At 39.7% G+C, this 23,675-nt stretch overlaps 1 protein-coding gene and 1 long non-coding RNA gene across 3 annotated transcripts in view; one reads left to right on the top strand and one right to left on the bottom strand.

Annotated features, from left to right (window-relative positions):
* The window catches only part of LOC144589603 (rho GTPase-activating protein 7-like), a 144,376-nt gene that overhangs the window by 67,400 nt on the left and 53,301 nt on the right, over window positions 1-23,675 (bottom strand). The window lies entirely within an intron of this gene.
* The window catches only part of LOC144589604 (uncharacterized), a 389,049-nt gene continuing 370,235 nt past the window's right edge, over window positions 4,862-23,675 (top strand). Inside the window, exon 1 of the long non-coding RNA XR_013545819.1 lies at window positions 4,862-4,985. This is a non-coding gene — a long non-coding RNA (uncharacterized LOC144589604). The remainder of the gene's footprint in view (window positions 4,986-23,675) is intronic.

Genomic DNA, 23,675 nt, shown 5'->3' with positions numbered 1-23,675 from the left:
CATACATGCAGATGTACATGCAAAGGTCTATTGACAATGCAATGAATGTGTACATGTTCATTCAGTCTGTTTTTTCTTCCTTCTATCATGACATTAGCTTCTGATAGCTACCTTTTGAAAGGAAATAAATTTACAAATAAATGTACTTGGAGTCCCTCTTCAGACCTTTGTTCAATACCTTCAAGGTCTTCTGCGTATGAACACCTTCCTCATGAAGGATTGATTTATTTCCACATCAGTGCCTTTAGAGGTTTGGTAAAAAGCTATACTTCTATGATATTTTCTCTCTATGTGTGTCTTTTTTTTATTTCATGCCAGTCTTTTATTTCAAAGGCTACGCCTTTTTTATTGTACTATATGGGTTCTACTAAATTTGTTTTTCAGGTTTTCATTTTTCTTTCTTTTTAATTACTGTATTTCATTCTTGATTTTGAATTGCCGTGAGTGTACACTGAATGGGGGAATGATCCAATAATAAGCTAAATATCCGACAATATATAAAATGGAGTTAAATTGCATCATGAAGCAAGGTTTGGAGGTTCCATTCCCAATTGAAGCCTTCATATATTCACCTAACTACATGCATTCTGCTGTGTATCTGACAGAGCTGATGTGCAAAGAGAAGCAGAAGGTGAGGGAATGTCACCTGGTAACCCCATCTATACAGATAACAGGACTGGAAGACATCTCAGATTTGCTAACACTGAATGTCAAGGATTTGGCGTAAGAGACCTTCAGATGCTCTGAAATTTAGATTTGCAATTATAGAGTCAAGAATGTCATAAAGATTTTTATTTGAATAGTACACCATGTATTAAAACAAATCTTTTGCATTTATTACTTTTCCACATGGTATAGTATAGGGTTAAGCAGCTAGTAAATGTATTCATAAAAGCCTAAGACTTATACTCATAAAAACAAAAGTATGCAAAAAATCTCAGGCAGGACATTGAAAAGGATAGCATTCATCTGTGTTTATATTTTGTTCCTTGGTTGCTATAATCAGGCAAAGGTATTTGTTTCTTACAAATAATCCTCTCTTTGTGTGTTTGATCCTATGACCAGTTTGTGACTTTAAATTGACTTTCCACCACTTTTTCCACCCATCAGATATTCTAAACAATTCAGATTATTTACAGATTGTCAAATGAAATTTTAAATGTCATAAAGTGCATGTGACAAAGAAATAGACTCTGAATACTTCGGTTATTCAGACATCAAATATCTGAACCTGCTGTTCCTCCCATTTTTGGCAGGATTATGTTGCAGATAGGCTGAAGAAGTGAAGTAAGATTCAGCTACTGACACGATAGATGCAGATTGCATCTCAAATTGCATAAATGTAGGAACTGGATTGGGCATGTGCCACCTGATTTTTCAGCATTCCTTTAATTCAGCTGAGTACTGCTTCTGAAGTAACACTTGGCAGTTTAGGTTCTGCATTCAGAAATGACTCTGTGAGCCTATGTAGTAAATCTAGGGAGTGGTGAATTACCTAGGCAATTCTTCAGCAAGGACTCAACTGAAATTCACATTACTTTGTGCCCCCAAGCAATAGATACATACCTAGATAATTTGTTGAAAACTAGCCACAATTGCTTTGTGTTTGGGTGAAAACTGGTTAACTGAAGAAAAATGAAGTCACGTTCTGGAATTTTTCTTGGTTTGGTGTCTCTTTATGAATGGTATTGAGTGCAGGAAGTTATCCTGTAGACCATCTTGACTGCTGACATTAGTGTCATCAACATTCAGGCTGCCCTTTGCTATGCAAAGTTTGGCATCCCTTTTCCTTCTGGATACATGGGAAGCACATTGTGCAGAAATATCAGGTCATTTTCTGGGGTTTTGAGTGATGAACAAAGAAGCAAACTATCTGACATTCATAAAATGGAAGTTTTTTTAAAAAAGAATTGAATGTTCTGCCCTTTTAAAACAGAAGTTTAAATATACATACAATGCACACAAATTCCAAAAGCAATTACCCAGTGCTAGAGGGTCCCAGAAGATAAGTACATGATCTGTACTATAGTTGCTGGGGGAGGGCAGAACCAAGAACAGTCGGGATGTGACTACAGTCCCTCTGTACCAAAATGTTTTTAAATGCTGTTTTTGAACTCAATGAAATGTTGAAGTAAAGATGTGAGTGAGTGCAACATACACAACAGAGAAACATACACACTATTTAACCTCTCAGGTAAACTACTGTTGCCATGCCCATTCTTCAGAATGCAGAAGCTATATTCCAGTTTCTAAGCCCTTTCCTTGGGCTAGGTGGGGCTAGGAGTTAGCAAAGGTTGACACTGGAAACCAATGTCAAAATCATCCATATTATGTAAAAGATGGACAGTGAAGAAAAATCAGGGAAAATCCACTTGTTTGAAATATGGTGTTGGAGGAGAGCCTTGCAGATACCATGAACCACCAGATAAGTGCGAATCCACAAAAGTAAATTATTTCTGAAAAGTGCTATTTTTGGTAGTGGTTTCAGGGATTTTGACATTGTTGCTTCATGTATATTGTCTGTGTCCCGCCCTCCCCAATTCCTAAAGTAATGAAAGTTCTGGGAGTAGCCACTCGTGTTTCCTGATACAGAGATAGAGAGTTCAGGTTCATGACTCTCATTGCAATATTTTTAGGCATTCAAGCTGAAGGGCAGACAGGCAGAAAGTAGGTGTACTAGACTTGGACCAATATAAGTGTAGCTACTGCACTGCTGACAGTACTAAGGGCCATTCTTCATGGTGTGATTCCACGCGACCACACTAAGCATTGAAATACCAAAATCATGTTAATGACAGGACCAATTTGAATATACTCACTCTCATCCAATTTCAGAAGCTGGGTCTCATAAGTGCTTGGGTTAGAAGTCATCAGAGAATATCAGGGATCTTGCGACAAGGTGAGGAAGGCATCTTGCCCAAAACTCTGGAAAACTGCTGCGAGCCAGAGTTAACAGAACTAAGCCAGATAGACTGACTCATTATAAATCACTATAAGCTTTCTGGGTTCCTATGATTTCTTCATGCCATAGTCAGTTAGCTAAGAGGCTACCCATCAGATTGGAAAGGTAGTGAGCCCACATACATGGTTCTGCAGATTCCCATGTGTATCATAGTGGCATGCAATACCATCAGTGTGAAGGAGCTATTACTCATACATTTCCACTCCTGCTATGGGAGTTTGTGACATACACAAGCACATACAGATATGGGCATTCTGATAAAGTGAAAGAATTGGGTCAAGATATGTACTCAACAAAGAAATTCTGGCAGTATGGTTGCATGCAAGCTAGCTATACTACTGTGCAATGCACAACTAATTGTGCATTGCCATGGCCTAGCATGTAGTGAATACATTATCTGCAAGACTGCATGAGGGCTTTGTTTTGTTTCTCCAAACATTGCGCAGATTCTCATGCAAGAGACTGTGTGATGCCTACTGAGAAGTGAAGTACATCTCTAGATTTCACTGGTCTTTTCTCATGCAAGGAGCCTGCACTGTCAGCAAAAGTCTAACTCCATGTGTAAGAGGTCTTCTGTTCTGCAGTCCTAAGTAGATGTAGTAGTAGCTCCTAGTGAGATTGATTTCTTAGAAAACATAAACAGGGTTATTTCTAATGGAAGTATTTGGTTTGAGAAACAGTCTCTCTTCTGGACTGGCAAGGCAAGCTTGCACACCCACCCAAAGAAGAAAGAGTCCTTTTAGAAAGACAGCTGGCAAAATTCCTCTGAGTACCTTTGAACTGGGGCCAGTTGGACTAAGCTTAAAATCTTACATTCAAGTTACATGTTTCAAAGAATGTTAAAGTCCTCATCCGTGTCTTGCTTTGTTTAAAAGATTTTTTAAAAAAACCTATCCTATTCAAGAAGAAAAGAAAGGTATTCAGGTCTCTTTCGATCCACCATGAAGTTATTCCTCTAAACTGACATGAAAAGTTGAAGAGAATGCATTATGTCTCATTTTAGAATGATCTACTTATGGCTGCAGGCAATCTTATAAGTCAGATAGAACCTGGTTTCCGTCCTTCTTTCCTGCAGCACTGAGCAATGATGAACTTGGGAACTGGTGTAGGAATTTTATCTCCTTTCCATGTTAGGCATTCATAAAAATGCCATATTTTGCAAAATTAATGAAACAGAGCAACCATTTCCACATTTTAAAGAAGTTGTATCTTACATTATTTTTCCTCCCTGGCAAAAGTTTTATACTAGACTCTGAATTTTTAGCATAGTTTGATATCCTGGATTGTTATATATCTGTACTAGAGTTAGAATAAATCACAATATTGTGAGTAATTCCATAGGAGATAACTGTGATTTAGTTTAAAAAGAAAAAGAAAAGCAGAACTTTCATTGTCCTCTTCCTAAACTCAAATAAAGAGAAAGAAAGAGGAGGGAGAATGAGTGCCTGAGGTGTAAGAGTAAGAGTAATGTAAGAGTAGGTGATACCTTTTATTGGACCACTAAAAATAAAAGAAATAGCAACCATTTATGGATGAAATTCACTTCTGCTCTTTCTTTTTTCATTGAGGTTTCCTTGTAATAGTGTAAATTTAGCCCACAGATCATCTGAACTAGTCCAGAGAATTTACATAGAATTAATCCAAAGGAATGCATACCATCTTGCTTTCTTTTTAGAAGCACTATGGACCTATATTGAAAGAACTATTTTTACAATGTAATTAAAAATTAATGCCAACACTCAAACTACTGTGTTTTTGCCTTGTTCTGTATTTTACAGAAAAAGCAGCAGATAAAGTCAAAGGGAAGAGAAGCTGAGGCCAAAACCCTCTAGTTGTTGGGTGAAGGGCCCTCTTAGATTAGACACTAAGAACACTGATATCTTAGACCAGTGGTTCTTCACCTTTGTTACTCGGATGCTTTTGAACTGCAACTCCCAGAAACCCCAGTCAGGAGAGCTGGTGGTGAAGGTTTCTGGGAGTTGCAGTCCAAAACTCCTGCGTAACCCAAGGTTAAGAACCAGTGGTCTAGAGTGCTGAATTTGAAGGCACAGGAAAGCTATCTAGAAAGTAGATGACATGGACAGGTAGAACCCTACTCATATATTACATATCAGATTATGCAGATCTCTTGGCCTTTGCTGACTCTTCAGTGGCCACCATCTACACAGCACATATTTTGAAGACTAAATCTGGTTGCAAATTGGCTGCCCAAGTGAATTTTTATAAGAGCGTTTGAGCAACAAAAATTTAAAATCAATCTCCAAGCCATATCTGGAAAGGGAGAATTCTTAAATAAAACCATCAATAGTATAGCCTTGCCCAGAGATCCCTGCTGTTCCCGAGTGATCTGCAATCCAAGGACTAACAAGACCTAGCTTCTAAAATCGACAAGATCTTTATGTTCAGACTGGCATTCCAACAATATGAACGAAAGCAGTTGCCCCAGGTAGAAGATGCTGATGGGCACAACGGCAAGGTATTAGTGACTGAACTGCACATGCCACCCAACCTGTCCTACATAATCCCAGCTACACTACTACCTTGAGGTGTGGTGAAAGACATTGCCCCTGCAACCTCCGGCATTGATGTTACCAGGATAACTACCATCTGCACACAGAAAGGTCAGTCATGCCATTTTGTCCTTAGACTTAGCCAGCAAATGTCTGGGTCACCTTTAGCCTATCCATGTGATGGTCTCCTTGATACCAACCAATTCCATTTGAAATTGTACTCCAATTGTTGGAAGAAATTACACAATAAGGAGAAAGGAGGGACTTTATACTCTTGTCTGCTTTGGAAATACAAAATGAGACTACCTAAAAAACGGGGGGAAATGTGCTTCAAGAGATGAGACTGTTTGAGAAATGGGGGGGGGGGAAGTGCTTTAAGAACAGAACAAAACAAAGTAGCTATTTAGTTCTGCATTCGGAATCACATTTGATCATTCAAATGCTATGCCAAGTCCCTATGATAAGCACAAATTTGACCATATCAGAAGAATTGTAGCCAACAACCATTCATAATGTGAAACAGGACTAAAATAAAAAGCCAGTTCAGTTCAGATTGATCCTTCGCCAATGTAATGTCACTGTTGACAGCTGCTCACGGCAATAACAGATTTTGTATGCAGATATTATTTTATTATGGTGTATTACAAAAGATACTGTGATGATAGTGTCCAAACTATTCAACAGACCATCTTATGTAACCATTGAGGATGCAGAATGAGGACCAAAGAGAAAGTCTGTGATTGATATTCCTCTGTCAATGGTGTACATTTAACTGCCGAGCAACTTAAGTACATTTGCTTTGAAGTACAAGAAAAATAATACTTGCAAGTCTTCATAAATGGAACTAGTGAATACTAATATGGGTTCCATCTTTGGTCTCTTGCCATACCTGCCTTCTCATCTCCTTATTTTGGCTCCACTGTTTATGGCAACCCACAAAATCATTTCTATGGTAGCACAGCGGCTGAGGAAAACCAGCACAGCACAGCACACAATTGCTATGATCTATTCCAATTCATCATTTTGTCATCAAGTTCCAAATCCAATGTCATAAACCTAGACAAATGTTCCAAGGCTTTACAAGACTTCAAATCATCTCCAAACTTTTGCATGTGCATGCCGCTGAAGTGCAGCTAGGGAATACATTTTCTTGCGAAAATATATTGGCACCAGTAATACTAATGTTCTTTTTCCACCTGCTCCTCCCAGCTTCATACATCATAATGTATCCTTCCTCAATTGCCTGCTATATACATTTATTGACACAGAAACTCTGCATCCTATGAGAGTTTAATTATCAGCAGAGATATCAGGAAAAAGTATGGAAAATCAACAAACAGCTGCTTTCCAGTTTTCCTATACCAAACCATGCCTGTAGACTCAGTCCATTCCTTCTATCCATTTGTTAGACAAAAAGAAGACGCATTACAACTACATAGATTGTGCAGGTGTAGACAAGATAGAAGTAACTCATAATCTACTGTATTTTGGTTTGGTTTATTAAAATATTAAAGTTGTTTGGATTGAATTCAGGACTTACTATGTAGTAGAGAATTATGAACCTACTAGAACTGACTTATGAAACAACAAATTACATGTTCCTGCTATTTATTCATAGCAAAGTTAAGAGAAATGAGGAGGGAGAGAGAGGAGGAGAGAGCATTGGGGTCACTTTGCATCAAAGAACATTGGAAATCTTTGATTTCTAATTGCAAATTAGTGGTGGGTTGAGACCAATTGCCCCATCCTGCTTACCACAATTTGTTAGCCAGAATTCTTTGCGCAAGTCATGCCTGCAGAAAGGTGATGGCATCACTGGCAGGAGGTTTTTTGGGTTTTTTTGGTAATTAAAGGCTTCCCCCTTCCCACCTGTAGCTTGTTGTACTTGCAAGTAGTCAATTTCTTTGTCTGGAAGCCATGGAGCTGCAGCATAGAGGGAGGAATTCTTGAATTAGCTAAAACCTCCTTCTGCTGATGATGTGACAGTGATTTTTTTCTTAATTAAAGACCTTCTCCTTCCATCCCCTGGCTCCCACAGGATAAAAGGGCTTACTCACAAGTCAGATAAGAAGTGTGTGTGTGCAGATGGTCTTTACGGAAAATCTGCCCCTGCTGGTGACACAATCACTCTTTTGCAGGTGTAATTTATGCAAGAGGATTGTAGATATCCTTTCCTTTCCCTTCTAGTTCTTTGCATTCCAAATTCAAAGGCAACCTTTATATTTGATTTGAATGTCTGCCCCTGCCTCTCTAACTTGTCTTCTTTTCCTTTCCTTTCCTCTTTTTTTTAACTCCCCGTGTGTTGTATACCAGGTAATTATGAGGCTATAACATCCCTCAGTTGGCACAGCGTATCTAGAGAAGTATTTATATAGTGCTGTAAAATGAGCCCTGTTTGTTCTTAACTGGAAACAGAGAGAGGTTTGCCATCAGGTTGGAAAAGTTTGCATCTTCAGGACGCACCTAAGAAATCTGAAGCTATTTATGGTTTCCTTCACTCAAATTGGATGAGACAAGTGCTGTTTTCCCCCAGAACTGGACAAGAAAGATGGTATTAGTGGTTTTGGCAGTATTAATTTGGATTCATCAAACCTCAACCTCAACAAGAGATTGTGAAGGAAAAATACAGTGCCATAAGAGGAACGATCATACTTCATTAGGCTCCACATTGAATCACTGACTGTATATAAAGCCAAATTTCAAAGGGCGTTTTTGTTTTGTTGAGCCAAATTCATGAGTGGTGATTTCATGAAATGTTTGCTCATTTTATGTATTGTGATAGCAAGGCAGTAATTCCTTTGCATCTCTTGTACCCACCAACTTTCTTTTAATAATCTTTTGGAATATGTAATATTACTCCCACCCACTCAGTGCTTTCACACACCCTCACAGTTTGACTCATAGCATGACACATTTGCTGGGTTTTGTGGCATAATGTTGAAATTACACATGAAGCCTCCACTCAGCTACAGCAGAGAGATGACATTCTGGGCCACTCTATAAGCTCTGCTGAGAGGGCACGTCCATTCTGACCCATCTCCTCTCAATTAAGCAGCAGAGAGAGAGAGAGAGAAAGAGAGAGAGAGAGAGAGGTGGGTGGGTGGGTGGGAAACAGTGACCACTTCCTTAACTGAGGAAACTGGGAGGACACCTCTGTTGGCCATGTCTTCATCATCCACTGGTTGTAGCAGAGAAAAAAATGAACAGAAACACCACTGATATACCGTGAATCAAAGCAATGCTGGAAAAGAGTAGCAATTGGAGCAGAACCACAAATGGAACACATGGCAGAGCTTGTTCTTTAAGCAACCTCAGTCAAGCCGAGAAGTCCTTGACTTCACTCACTGTCAAAAGAGGTCCAACTGTCAGCACAGAGGAACCCCAGGTGGATCTTGAAGATCCCGGCAAGTCATGAACTGTGGGTTCCAGTTCTCCTACCATTCTATCTGAATGGTAGGTTTTTAACATATTATTTGGGATTCCTTTTGAATGTAAGTTTTTGTTTAACAGTGGTTTGCCACGCAGGGCTGAACCAAGAGGTTTTGTTGCCAGAGACAAAGGACAACATTTCCTCCTTTCCACATACAGAAGCCAATTTGCCTGGCTGTTGAATCTAAGCACAGTGCTGGCCATCCGGTGCATTAACTGAGAGGGCACAGAACAAACCATGTGGCATTCATCTCTTCTGCTTTCTTAGGCAGTGAATGCCTGGGCAGCTTATGTAGAAAGGCCAAGTGGTTCTTGTCATTGGCTCCAAAAACCAACCATCCAAGACAGTTGCCTCACTGAGTCTTACAGTAGGGTCGCCCCTGTTGCCTTAATATCAAAACCTTCTTATGTTTTGTAATATTGTATTTGGTTCTCTGAGCAAGTGCCAGGGATTCTTCTGAAAAAATCATTACTCCACTGTCTTGTCAGTCTCCCAGGACTGAGGGACATTAGATCACATGTCCTTCCTCTTGTGAGGAGGACTATCTTGGCTCAGAACATTTGGTTCAGACCCTGATCTGGACTGTGTTTAGGTGCATATATGACCATTTATATGTGAGGCACATCTGTCAAATTTGTTACTTTACTGTTACTTTGTTAGACAAGTCTCCAGATTACTCATAGGGCACAAGGGAGAAAGAAAAAACAGTACTCCGTGCACAACTGGAGGGCACAAAATGTCATGTGAGGCCAGCAATCTTTGATAGTCCTTGGTTGACTTTGCAGAAGTTGTCATATGAGTTTCTGGCATCAGCTGCTCCCATTACTGTGCCATCTGGTTCATACAAAATCATAACTATTGAACTGTTTCTGCTTTATGTTTTATGCTCTCTATCAAATTTCATGGGCCTAATTCTTCTGACCTGTGATTTGCTGCTCCGAATCACTTGAAACAGATTTCCATATGTTTCTAAGGCAGCACAATAGAGGTCCATGAGCTGTTGCTATTTTTAGTACTAAACCTCTCTACCATTTATCTAACACTGTCAGCTGGTTAAATGTTTAAACATGTAATCTTTTTCTACTTTAGCTACGTGAATCCCATTGACATCAATGAGATTTAAGCAGAGTGTGGGCAAGGTGGTAGGCATATCTGCTCCTAAACAAATTTGATCAGAATTAAATTGCACTGAGTTCAAAGGAACTTACCTCCTCATCAATGTTGTTAGAACTATGTCAAGAGTTGATTAATTATATTGCTTTTGATTATTTATTTGAATAATCAAATGCAAATGATCTTGGCAGAGTGTAAATTTTTGCCCAAAATCTCTAGCTACATAGCAGATCATGTAGGGACCCACAGAGCAAAATTAGTTTCAAGTTTTCCCAGAGCAGACCACCACTTTTGGTTTTCTCATCAACCGGCACTTACATGCTCAGTAACTCACTCTGAGACATTGGTAAGAGAAAGAATAAGATGTTTCATTTACTCATAATTCTGAACAGATAAAAAAACAGCATTCTGTAGAAAAGTGACTGGTTAAATGAACATGTCTTAACTGACCCATAGCCTCCTGCCAGCAGACTATATTCTGCTAATAGACTGAACACTGACTACCTAACTAAATAAACTGAATATTGACTGAATACTGACAGAAAAGGAATGTGGAAAATATTCTTAAGTAGAGGGATGTGGCTCTCTTCAAAAATCAAAGGCAGGGAAAGAACAATGGTTTGTTGCTGCATTGATTGATAGAAAAGATCACTTCCAGCAAAACCTCTTAGAGGCAGCATATGGTTGCTAAAACTCCAACAAACAAAGCATGTAAATCGTCAAAATCTCTGTTTCCAAAACTATAAATGCAGCATTGGTCTACATGGGAAGGAGAGTGGAATAGATTGTGGACATATAGCTGGAGCTGTAGTAGGAATGCCATCAGTGGCCAGTCAGAAGATGAAGAGTAGAGGGGATTTGCTAAGTGCTTAAGAATTTGGGACAGGGATGGGAAACTCAGTATGTAATACCGTATGATAACATTTAGAATCGAGACTCCAGCTCTTACAGTAAGACGTAATGTATGTGCTACAGAACTAAATGGAAACAATGGTCCCCACTTGATATCCGATGTCTGTGTAATGGTAGAAGTCCAATGACCTCCAAAGTAGTCATCCTGTACTTCAAAAGAGAAAACTGCTCTAAAATGAGGAAACTGGTGAAAAGGAAAATTGTAAGGAAAAGTCAAGAGGGTCAAACTGAAAGGAAGAGGCAAGAAGGTTTATAGAACATGCTTGGGGATTGTACAAAAACCCTTATAAGAGGTAGGCTCAATTAGAATGCATATACCACAGGCCTGGAAAAGTTGTATGAAGTCCAACATGGTTAACAAAAAAAGTAAGAGAAAAAAAGATTGGGAGAGAGAGATTTGATTCCCTTCATTCCATTTGGACTGCAGCTCCCCTGTAAACTGCATGCTCCTGCTCCAGCCACACTTACAATCTTGGTAGTGCTATACTGTGGAGGCAATAAGTAGCAAGCCATCTGATCTCAGGCCAAGAATGACCCTTCTGTTCATCCTGGAAACAGCATCCCTGAGAGAAGCATCTTAAAGAGGTAGCTAGCCAGAACTTGGTGTGCCTACAGAAGAGAATGTCTTTGTTTTGCTTTGCTTTGCTTTGAAATTAAAAAAGAAAAGAAAATGGCAGAAGCCAAAGTGGGGAGGGAGCCCTTCATAAAGGAGGAATCTTCCACTTAGCCTCAAAGTTACAGTCTGGAAAAAGGCATCTTTTTTCTTCTCACTATGATAATACTCTTCCCTGTTCTGGTTTCATTATCCTCAAAAAGTTTTAGAAAAAATATGGAAAATTAGGGGAAGCCTTTATTTTTCCCTTCCTAGCTTGATCTCTGATTTCACCTAGTGCTTAATATCTGACATAAGAGGTGCTGCAGCTCTTTTCAACCAGAAAATAACAAATCAGGATACTAAATGCAACTTTTCCAGCAATGGTCCTGTTGAGATAAAGAGAATCACTATAATAATCACTGCAAAGACATAGAAGAGAACAACGCTTCTGTAAGATCCAAGAAACTGAAGAGAAGTTTAAGCCTAAAATAGAGATATTGAAAGATCAATAGGGGAATATATTATCTGACTAAGATTAAATTACGAGTAGAAACAATATGTTGAAGATGAGCAAAAGTGGTGCAAAGATGACTCATTCCTTTGAAGAAGAATTATGTGATGAAGAACCTCCAGTTTTAGAAGTGGATTAAATCTACTCTCAAAGTACTTGGAAGAAATAAATCACCAGGAGTAAATGGGATAACAATAAAACTATTTCAAGTTACAGTGACTGAATCTCTCAAAATCCTAAAAAGAATACACCAAACAAAGAAGGAAAACAAAACAAGACCTAAACTGTGTTGTTAATAACTGGACCTTTCAGACGTTACTTATTTGTGGGATCATAATAAATCAGAAGCAACTTAGTAGTACATAACAATAAGAGTCAGACAGTAGTAAAGGAAATGCAGGCTGCACTTGCTCATTTCATATTAGTCCTGACATTGAAAATAGATTGCAAATGATGCAATGATTAGGAACAAATGATTTGTGGCAAGCTCCAACACAGAAAGAGCCTTAATTTCACTGAAAGCAACTTGCAAAACAATTTATAGTCATCTGACATTTCCCTGCAGCTTATGCAACAAATGGGAATACGGGTTTCCTAAATTAGCCTATAATAATACATGCAAGAAAATTTTATTATGAAAATAACCGTCACAGCTAACATTGATAGCATTAAAACCCTTATTTGCATCTTACTATGAAAGCAGTACAGTATTTGCTTTCCCCCTGAAAATATATCTTGCAACATCCAAAAAAACCCAACAACAAACAAATTAGGAGGTTTGTTTCAGAAACTCATTATTAGTAGGTATCTTATTTTTAACACCTATTTTAATACCACAACACAGTCTTTCTTTCTTTCTTTCTTTCTTTCTTTCTTTCTTTCTTTCTTTCTTTCTTTCTTTCTTTCTTTCTTTCTTTCTTTCTTTCTTTCTTTCTTTATTTATTTATTTATTTATTTATTTATTTCTATCCCGCCCTTTTAGACAAAGTCCATTCCGGGCAGGTTCCTGGTACTTAGTTTAATAAAAATCCAATGAATACCTGTGACCAAATACTATTAAAAGCTACTTATTTCTGGGCCCAACTAGGCTTTATGAAAACCAATTCAGGAATAACCAAATCAGTAGCACCCATGAACCAACTAATGAAAGCTTACATATGGGGAGCAGTTTTGAGATGTTTCACTGTTAGAGCATCTCTCCCTAAGATCTTCTACCTATTCCATTGTTTTTTCCAGACGATGATGCAGCAGGTAACCAACTGTGGATATGAACTGTGGCTGTGACACTGTGGAACATCCTGCCTGTGGAGGTACACCAGGCCCCCTCCCTTCTAGCATTCCAAAAGCTTCTAAAAACAGAGCTTTTTGGGAAAGCTTTCTGAAATACCCTCCCCTTGTGATAGATTTTTATGTTATTTTGTTTAATTTTTGTCATTTTGCTGGTGTTGTCACCAGAGGTTTTTGTTTGGATTGTTTGTCTTTTTGGTTAAGATTGTGGGAGTTGGAAAGTTTTATATACTGTGAAACACCCAGGAGGCATGACACCATAATCAGAAATGGAAGACGAAAGGCAGCTTCATCCAGCACTTTGTCAGCGGCTTGTGCTTAGGAAAGGAAAACTCCGACTTCAAACCCCCACTGAGGTGCCGTCATCATCCTCCATGCCATGAGTGAGCAGGCTGGGTAGGTGGGACTCGTTAGCCTGGGAAGGCAGCCCATCTAGGAGAAGGAAATCTTTGACTTCAAACCTCCACTGCCTTGTGGCTATATCCACCGATGGAAAAGGCTTCAGGAGTTAACCTTGAGGCAAAATCCGGAGCCGGAGTCCCAGAGGCAGTTCGTGTTGTTCTGTCAACTCCTGTGACATCGCTGAAACCAGTTGTATTGCTCTTGCCTTTCCATTGGACCATTTCAGCAACGTGGAGAGGGGGGGATCTGCTGCTTGGGTAACAGCCTATCCTCCATATTATTTTACCCAGACTTTGTGCCCTGGAGAGGACACTCCAGCTTTGCGTACAGCGTCAAAACACTAGACACTGTTCCAAGTCCTCCATACAGAGCACATTACCATAGTCTCTCGAGACTGAAGGATGCCTATGAGGAAGAAACCTTGGCTTATATTGAGGCAATTGAGATGGGTTTTAAACATATTGTGACATGCCTCTATGTGTCCCCAGATTATTTCACTAGCCTGAGGCCCACACCATATTCCCTTTTATGCTGCTACCAGTTGATCTCTGTCAGCAATATTTACTTAGAAAGATGGAGATCCAAACTGCGTGTAAAGTTTAACGAAACAGGTTTATTGGATACAGTTCACATAAACAGGTTCTTCAAAGACTTTAAAGTATTCAGTAGTTTTGTAATAACTTGTTTCACTCTTAACTCTCTATAAGTTCCACATTCTCAACTGACTTCTCACTTCAGATTCCCCCGACTATCTAACTCTGACTCTCTAACTATCCAACTGACTCTTATCTGCCTCACCCCTCCCTTCTAGTTTTTCTGGCTCTGCCTCCCATCAACTCCCATTGGTGCATGCAAAGAACCTCATAAATGAGCCAAGGCAGGGTGATCGCTACACACATATATACATTTTATCTCAGCTGTCTCTCTCAAGATTCTTGTCCTGTAATTTTCTCTCTTCATAATGGCAACTTTCAGATCTTGTGCAGAATGTACAAGTAAGTTAAAACAATTTGAAACAGGTTTCTGTGTATTGCCATTCCTAATGTCTGGTTTGTGTCCATTAATTATTTTGGGCACAGACTGTCCTGTTTGTCTATACAGAGTGCCGAGGGGCACTGTTGGCAAAATATGGCATAGATAACATTAGTAGAGGAACAGGTAAGAAGTATGCTTGATGTTGTCTGTGCCAGTGTTAGGTCCTGTTATCATGTTGCCAGAATAAATGTGAGGGCCTGTCTTTTGGGTTTGTACCAGGGTTTAGTCCTCATTTCCAGTGTTGTGTAGTACATTGTGTGTCAGCAGTTGTTTGGGACTGGAGGATTGTCGGTAAGCAAGTATAGGTTTTCCCCTTTCTGTTTTTCTCACAGCAATCTATAGGCCCATGTGGCTGAGAAACAGAACTGAAAGAGCTGCTTCAGTTTTTTCAGCTACAGATCAAGAGATAAATCATATCTGTTGACTGATAAATAGCAGATAATGTGTGTTTCCTTTCCCTTCCAAGACACATTCCAAGGAAAATGGTGTATATTTTCAACACCCACAGGACCAAAATGTGCATCTCTTTCTAGGGAAGATGCTGATCATCTTCTGTGCCCTCTCAGATAAGTTTCAGTAGCACAGGGAAACAACATACAAAAAAAGAGACCACTCTGGCCAAGAGCATCAACAAGATTTATTTGTTGCCAAGATGTAACATTTCAAAACTTCATATGACCAAATTGGTGTGAAAAGGGAGAGTTAGAGAGAGACTAATCCAAACATTGTATCCTCTATATGGAGAGTCAGGTTTAAAATTTTTCAAACTCTATTATGTCATTCTTAAGGAGTCCTTAGAAATATCAAAAATGTATACTAGTCTAATAATAATATAAAATGTATTATCAAAGGCTTTCACGTCCAGGATCTGATGGTTGTGATGGGATTTCCAGGTTGTTTGGCTGTGTTCTTAAGAGTTTTCTTCCTAACGTTTCGCCAGTCTCTGTGGTCAGCCTCTTGAGAGGACAGAAGTCAGAACCCTGCCTGTACTCTGGTGCAGTTTGCTTGGATAGTTGAGTATTTATAGCTGTGGAATCAGCTTTTCAGGAGATTGGGTGATTTTGGTGAGCAACGTGTTTTTTTGTTGTGGGTGTATTGTTGTGATAAAGGGGAGAGATTATCTGTTACTGTGATTGATGGGTGTCGTTAGCTGGTCTTTTGTGTGCAGTGATCACTGGTCCTTGTGGTTGGGTAGAGTTCATTGACCTTTTGCAGGCTGTATTTTTCAGTGCTTGGAGCCAGGCTTTGTTGAGTTTTAAACTTTCTTCTTTTTGGTTGAAGCTTTGCTGGTGTTTGTGGCTTCCCTGTGCAGTCTAACATAATGCTTGCTGGTGTTGTCCAGTACTTCAGTATTTTGATATAGAATTTCATGTCCAGCTTCTTTTAGGGCATGTTCAGCTACTGCCGATTTTTCCAGTTGTTTTAGTCTGCTGTGTCTGTCATGTTCTTTGATTCTGGTGTGGATGCTGCATTTTGTAGTTCCAATATATTCCAAAAGCTGATCCCACAGCTATAAATGCTCAACTATCCAAGCAAACTGCACCAGAGTACAGAGTTCTGACTCCTGTCCTCTGAAGATGCTGGCCACAGAGACTGGCGAAACGTTAGGAAGAAAAACCTTAAGAACACGGCCAGACAACCTGGAAAACTCACAGCAACAATAATATAGAACTTGAAAAATAATTACAGACCCCTCGTAATCTGAGTGCTCAAGTGAGAGATGAGGAAAATACGGCATCTCAGATGTTGTTTGACAACAACTCTCATTATTTATTACTACTGACTATGCTGGTTAATAATGATTACAGCTGGAACAGAACATCTGGATGGGTCCACGTTCCCGTCTTAAGTTGTTGTATATGTTGCTTGTCTATAAATCTGTCCTTATGCAATGTAAACAAAGTGGATCAACCTTCCCCATATGAAATCTCCTGAAGAAAAGGAAAATATTACTAAGCGATATAAAAACTACATGATGCATACATCTCTACTGGTGGATCAAACATCTAGGCAGAGGTAGCTGGTGTGTGGGGCATGAGCTGACCATTAATAGACATGGATCTGTTACTGACCACCTGATATCACACTGATTGGTGAAATTACTTCATTGATTGTTGTAAGCCGCCCAGAGACCTTTGGGTAGAGTGGGCGGCATATAAGTTAAATAAATAAATAAATAAATTTTCACCTATCTCTTCTTTTATCTATGTATCTATTCCCTGGATGATTCTGTTGAATTGCCTGTCTTTTGTTTTTTATTGATTAGTCTCATTACCATCACCACATATTGAGGAGCATTTTGATGTCATTCTCTTAACAGTGTGATTATTAATATGTTAGAATTATCACCTATCACCTGCTATGACAGATTCAGGAAGCATCACCGTAAATCTCAGTTAATTTTGTTTCCAGGGCACTCTGAAAAAAAACTATTGAATCCAACTAATTTTGCAGCATTATGACATTATCCTGTCCAATCCAGAAGATAATAGGATAACGAGATGAGGAAAATGGTACTGACGCAATAGTAGAAAGATCCTTGACAGCAAATAGAAATTAGCAAGGAAACTCTTTTGGGATCTAGGATTTTTCTTGAAATAAGCGCTATTTTCAACACAGAAATTGAAATAAGAGACCATATGACAAAGCCCTTGTTGTGTATAGAGATCAACTCCACCGTTGTCCTTTCCAGGTTTTAGTAGGAGCCTTAGGACAGCGGTTGTAGAGGCTAACTTTCCCTCCCCCAATTAGTAAAGATGCTGGCAATTAGCCAATAGAGTAGGGAGGGTTGGAAACCTCCAAATGAGGGGTGGGTTTTTTTATACATATATATATGTATGTGTGTGTGTGTCTTTGTCTTCAGTAAACGAAGTGGAATTACTACTGTGTCGCGGCTCTTATTTGTCGTCGAACCCCACTATCTAACAGCCCTAATATTATGTTTCTTACAGACACTGCAATACGTTGACCTTTTATCAGATGCCACAGCTTAAAAGAAGGAGTTTAAGGAGCCTTTCTTGAATAGCAGAAGGCTGAACGAGACATTATAAAAGCCTGGGATTTAGACAAATTACAAAATTTTATTTTCATGGAGATTCCCCAGAAAGCCTTTGGCAGATCATTTTTAAATTTAAAAATGATTAAGCAATTTAGCGAGGTACATTTGCACATCTCAAAGCTGTCTAGCTCATGTAAGACCTGTAAACTTTCCACTGAACCAGGACATCTTACATGACATAAGAGGGCCGACAGAAAGAGAGAAAAGAGAAGAAGAAGAGGAGGAAAATCTTGATTTACGCATTGGGAATAATGCAAAGAAAATTACTTGAGCCTGTTTTTTTCCCCCTTATTCATGATCAGAGACAAAGCAATGCGTCCTGTCAATTCCCAAAGCTGCTTCTGTATTGAATCATTGTTCTGAAATAACAGTGGTTGGAAAACACCCAGATACCCCTCAAAATCCAAACAAAGATGGAGCTACTCCTACTGCTAGGCAACACAAGGCAACCACATCTAGCAGGAAGTGTTTAGGTTTTGTTGTTGTTCCACCAAGTCACCTCTGACTTATGGTGACCCTATGAGTGAGCAACCTCCAAAATGTCCTGCCTTCAACAGTGCTCCTCAGTTTTTGTAAACTTAAGACTGTGGCTTCCTTTGGAAGTTAATCCATCTCATATTTGCTCTTCCTCTTTTCCCATGATGAGGTAGTCCAAAATTGAACAAAACCCTTTGACAGGAAAGTCCAAAATAAAACAAGGGATGGTGCTGGTGTTTAAGGAACAGCGATAATAGCCTTCCAGTGGTTCCTTGTCCAAGCATCTTATCCCATAGCAAGTACAGAAATACCACAAGTCAAATGTTTATTGAGCAATTGATCATAAAGAATATGTCTACTCAGAAACCAAACTCCAAAGAGTTATTACATAACGAAATGCTGCATAAACTAAAACTTGTTCGGAATCTTTAGTTCAATACCAATTACAGTAAGTAAATGTTTTCATAATATTAACAACAAAAGAGCTATCCTCATTTAGACGTACTTCTACAAGGTCTAGTTCAGATCCACCAGAAAACTGGACTAAAGTCAGTTGCAACAGTCTATCCTTTGCACCATTATAAAACTAATAAAAGCATATGTGCTATGGACTATTCTTCAGTGTGGGAGTACGATTCAGCTGTTCGCCCAGTTAGCTTCTATATGTGGGCTGGAAGGGCACAACATTTGCCACTTGTTGCTTTATCTCAAGCAGAAAGTGCTTCTGGTGAGCCCTGGGTGGGCCTCCACAGTATCCATACTTAAATAGAACTACAAACTGATATTATATCATACTATGGTGGCACTTAAGAAATACCGTGTTCGGATATCCATAAGACAGTGTACAGCTTGAATGCCATAAGAACACAATGTACAGTGTCACCAGTGTGGCATTTCCAGGGAGACATCAAATTATAAATTGCTTTTATTCTGAGACCATAAATTAGTGTATTGCAGTAAAACACTCCTACTACACTTTAAATTGGAGTCTTTGCAACCTCACATGCTGCCTTTAGTAGGTTTGGCTGGGAGGGACCTTTCTGGACTGGGGTGACAGTCATCTATCCAGCACTAACCAATCATTCCTTCCCTATCTCTGAATGAGAAGAATCCTGCCTCTCTGCTCTGTGTCCTTTTCCCCCTCTCTGTTGTCTGCTGGCAGTTAGTAGTCTGTTGAGGCCTGTTGTTGAGAACAGTCATGTTTGTCTGTTTTGCTGTAAATCTGTTCAACTGTAAGTAAAGAAACCTGCTTTATTCTTTCTCCTATTAATGTCTCAGAGTGACTTATTGAAACTGTAAATGCCAGTTAATGAGTAAAAAAGGGATGATGTAATTTGGGGAACTTGAAGTTATTCTGCTCTGTGCACTTTTGCAGTGCAACTAGAGGAATTTAACCAAAAATTCAAAATTCTGCAACATAAACTACCAAAGAAATGTGTAGCCTTAAACAAAAACATTTTAGAGGTAAACTTATTGCAGGATGTGTGAGAATACATGTCCTACAGTGCAATCCTGATACAAAGCTCACTGGTAAACACCTCTCCTGCTTGTTGCCACCTATCTCCGCTGCCTTTACAGCTGCTTTGTCAAATGTCACTAAGCCAGTGTCCCAGAGTTATTAATACCAGCCCACTAGTACTCATCCTAAATACATTATCAGTGTATATAAAAAGTCCTTAATCTCTATGGTTCTCATTTATTTATAAGCCCCTCCCTTCATATTGTGAACATTAGTCATGAGCATTAGTCTACTTGGACATTAGTCTACTTGGAAAGCCAACTGCATTGGCAGTGCACATGAAGGTGGGGGGGGGAACCCTCCTCTCTAAATGACTGTTTTTTGGGGCTGCAGCTCTCAGGATTATGCCCTGATGAATTATGGGAGTTGTAATCCAAAAGAAACAAAAGTCCCATCCAAATGGTGTCTTTGGGGCCACTGCCAAACCCTGATTTAGTCCTGCCATTTAAAAACAGTCAAGCAACACCTCAATATTTTGAGCAGTTCTGGGGAAGATGGGCTTAGCTGCATTGTCAACAGCTCCCATTGTCCTGTCATGACAGTATTCTGGGCAAGAGTAGTGAAACCAGGACTAAATTCTGCTTCAGAGAAGCTTATCAGGGCCACCTGTCAGTAAAGCATGGGGCTAAAGGCCAAACAGTGAGGTAAAAAACATCACCACATTTCAGCATAAAGTTCTCACCAGCAGTAACTAAACCTTAGGGGAAGAATTTCATCTGTGGAAAAGTTCCGCAAAAGCTGTAAAACCACCCAAGGATGTTCCCATAGGGAATGGGGCTTGGTTGTCTGAGGAAACCCAGAGAACTAATTTGGGGCATGAGGAAAGTATGACTTTCCCCACCTCAAGCTTTGTGGGAAACCAGACTCAGCGGCTTGCAGTGCGACTCTAAGAAAACTGCCTTTTGCCACCAGTTAAGATCATATGGGTCCACAGAGAACAAGACACACCAGTAGTCGCTCTGGTCAAACCTTACTACAGTACAGTAATGCCGTTGGACATTGATGGTGACGAATTGGTGGGAGAGGCTACCACTGCTTTCAAAGCGTTACCCAGAATGGAACGGGTGAAGATTATTAATAGTCTGGACAAAGTGGGGGCTGAGCTAACTGACAACGTGGAAGCACACATGCCACCACTGAATATTCAAACAAAAGATGAAAGCAAGTGGCCCAATCCTATGCCATCAGCAGGATCTTGCTATTCACATGTTGCACCTCACATTTCTTCGTGTCCAAATCAGCTCTCAGTTCAAGTGCAAATCCATCATCAGCCCATCCTTGATAATGAAGGAGAGCCAGAGACACACATTGGATGATCTGATGCAGCTGAACCTGATTTTTAAGACACTCCAACTACCTGCCCACTGACCTCAGGAATCAGTGATGACCCTCTGGATGACCAGTTTGGCTTTAGAGACAAGTGTAATAGCCAGGGACCGCTACAACTACGTCCAGACAACAATCCCGCTAAAGTGGCAGGGCACAGAGAAATACAGATGGAATAGGGAGGCAGAACTTACACAAAACGCACAGAGGAGTCAAGAGAACTGACTGGCTGAAACTCATCCATATGCTTTGTCCACCTCACTAATAAGAGCCATCTCATGGAACATTGCAGGCTGGAAGTCCAAAGTAACAAATGAGGACTTTTTAGTCTACTTAAAAGGATTTGATTTCATTAGCCTGCAAAAGACAGGGCTACAGGAGCAATCACAGTTGCAGCTCCCAGGTTTTAAAGTATTTAGCCTACCTGCATGTAAATGTAAGGCTAAAGGGCATCCACAGGCTGGCATGGCTACGTTGGTTGCCACTGACTTAAATCCTGAACCAATAGCTACATCTGATCCTAACTGCAATTTCCTAGCTATTAAGATATCCCTGGATGGAAAAATTCTGGTAGTAATTAATATTTACATGCCTCCCTATTCTGCATCCTTATACTGGGCGGAAGACTACTCTAATATCCCAAGTTTTTTTAAAAAACCTGCTATGTGTGGGCAAGACAAACCTGTCCTATTTTCACAGAACACTTCCCCATTAATTGGAATGTTTATCACTTTTCTAGCACAACAAATTATGCTTCTGGAATGAGCGTAGGGGGAATCAGTTTAAAATAGACCGTTTCAAACCCTAACAAAAACACAGATGGACTGAAAAAGAAAGAAAACACACAGATGTGAAAAGTTAAAAATGTACTGTTACTGCATTAGCAAGGGAATACGGTAACAGCTGTGGGGCGCATGATACCTCCGCTTTCCACTTTAGGTAATAAATAAAAATAGAGACAAAAACCGAGGAAATGCATGCTGTAAATGCAGAGACTACACGGTAGGAGTTTGAAACACCTGGTTGTCACCACAAAGCAAGCAAATGACAGCATCTCATACAACATGCCAGACTTCAACCTAGGTATTGCTAAAATAATAATAATAATAATAATAATAAAAAGTAACTGGGCTTGGTTTCTACTTTGTCAACTTGATACCTTCAGGAGGAACCACTGACACAAAGGTGGGAAACTGGGCAGCTATGGAATAATTGTAAGAAAAAACAGTGGAAAGTTTTCTTCCATTATTTTTATACTTTGCTGATCTGAAACACTGGTGGCTAACTCAGGCTGAGGAAGAAAAACAAAGTCTCTTCATTCTTTAGGGATGCACATTGTATTTCACGAGGCACTGGTAGCTGTTAAAGAGATCTGCATGAACAAATTCTGGCTCGAGACAATCGTTTTCTAAGATCATTGTTGAATAGGGCATTGGCAAAGAGAAAGGAAAGCTTGGCTTCCTATGGTTCACTCACTGCTTCAGCAGAGAAGGGAAAAAAGTGAATAACAGCATGGTGTCTTCCAAAGAATAAAACTGAATATGCTGTATTGAGAAGGCAAGCAGGACTCAGATAAACATAGGAAGCCCGTTTACACACAATCAGTCCATTGGCTTAGGAGCCTCATAGCCCAATGGTTAAACTGCAGTATTGCAGAAAAGACTCCGCTCATGACCTGAGTTTGATCAGGTAGCTGGCTTGAGGCTGACTCAGCCTTCCTTCTTTCTGAGGTCAGTAAACTGAGTATCCATCTCATAGGGCAGTGGTGGAGATGTGCAGCCTGCATAATTAAACCAGGGAATACTTTAAATGCTATGGGGAGGTATAAAAGCAGCACACCTTATTAAGCTCAATATTATGTATTCTGAATGATGGAAGCTCTCGAGAACAGAAAGCACTCACTCCCATTGCCTGCTATTTATCCTTTATGAGCTGGATGCTAGAGTCTGAACTGGGGACCTTCAGCAGGCAAAGAATGGACCACGATGGACATGTAAACCTGTGCTTATCTCATTCAACCACACAAGGATGAGGACCTGCAGTATTCTTCTTAGAATGGTGACAAATTTCCAAGGAGCTTTGAAAACGTTCTGGCAGTGGCAAGAATGTATTTTTAATCCTCAAAAATGGCATTGCTGTGCCAAAATGCCAGGGGATTTTTGTGCAAAACTATGCAATAATAAATTGAGTATATTATATAAAGTGGCCAATAGTAGGATGAATTGCACTTTATTTAAAAATGTGAAGCATCTGATGGCTCACTGGCATTCTTCCCAAAAGTCAGCCAGCTCTTTTGTGTGTGATGTGTATGTTGGCATAGTATGCAAACAAATGCTCAAACCTTGACACACGCGTATGTGCTTTGCTTCTCAAAAGGAAAGGACACGAAGATATTTTATGCAAATTTATAGAGGCTTTGAGGGGAAGATAAACTCTTTGTTTCACTCTCAACTGGAGATGTGGAATCTCACAGGCTTAAAATGTGTCTTTAACAGGTCTTGGTACATCACGATAGCCTAATTAGATCAGGACAATGAA

The sequence above is a fragment of the Pogona vitticeps genome, chromosome 5, assembly GCF_051106095.1.
Source record: "Pogona vitticeps strain Pit_001003342236 chromosome 5, PviZW2.1, whole genome shotgun sequence".
Classification (NCBI taxonomy): Eukaryota; Metazoa; Chordata; class Lepidosauria; order Squamata; family Agamidae; genus Pogona; species Pogona vitticeps.
Note: the sequence above shows the minus strand (reverse complement) of the source record. Positions and strands in the feature narration are given on the sequence as shown.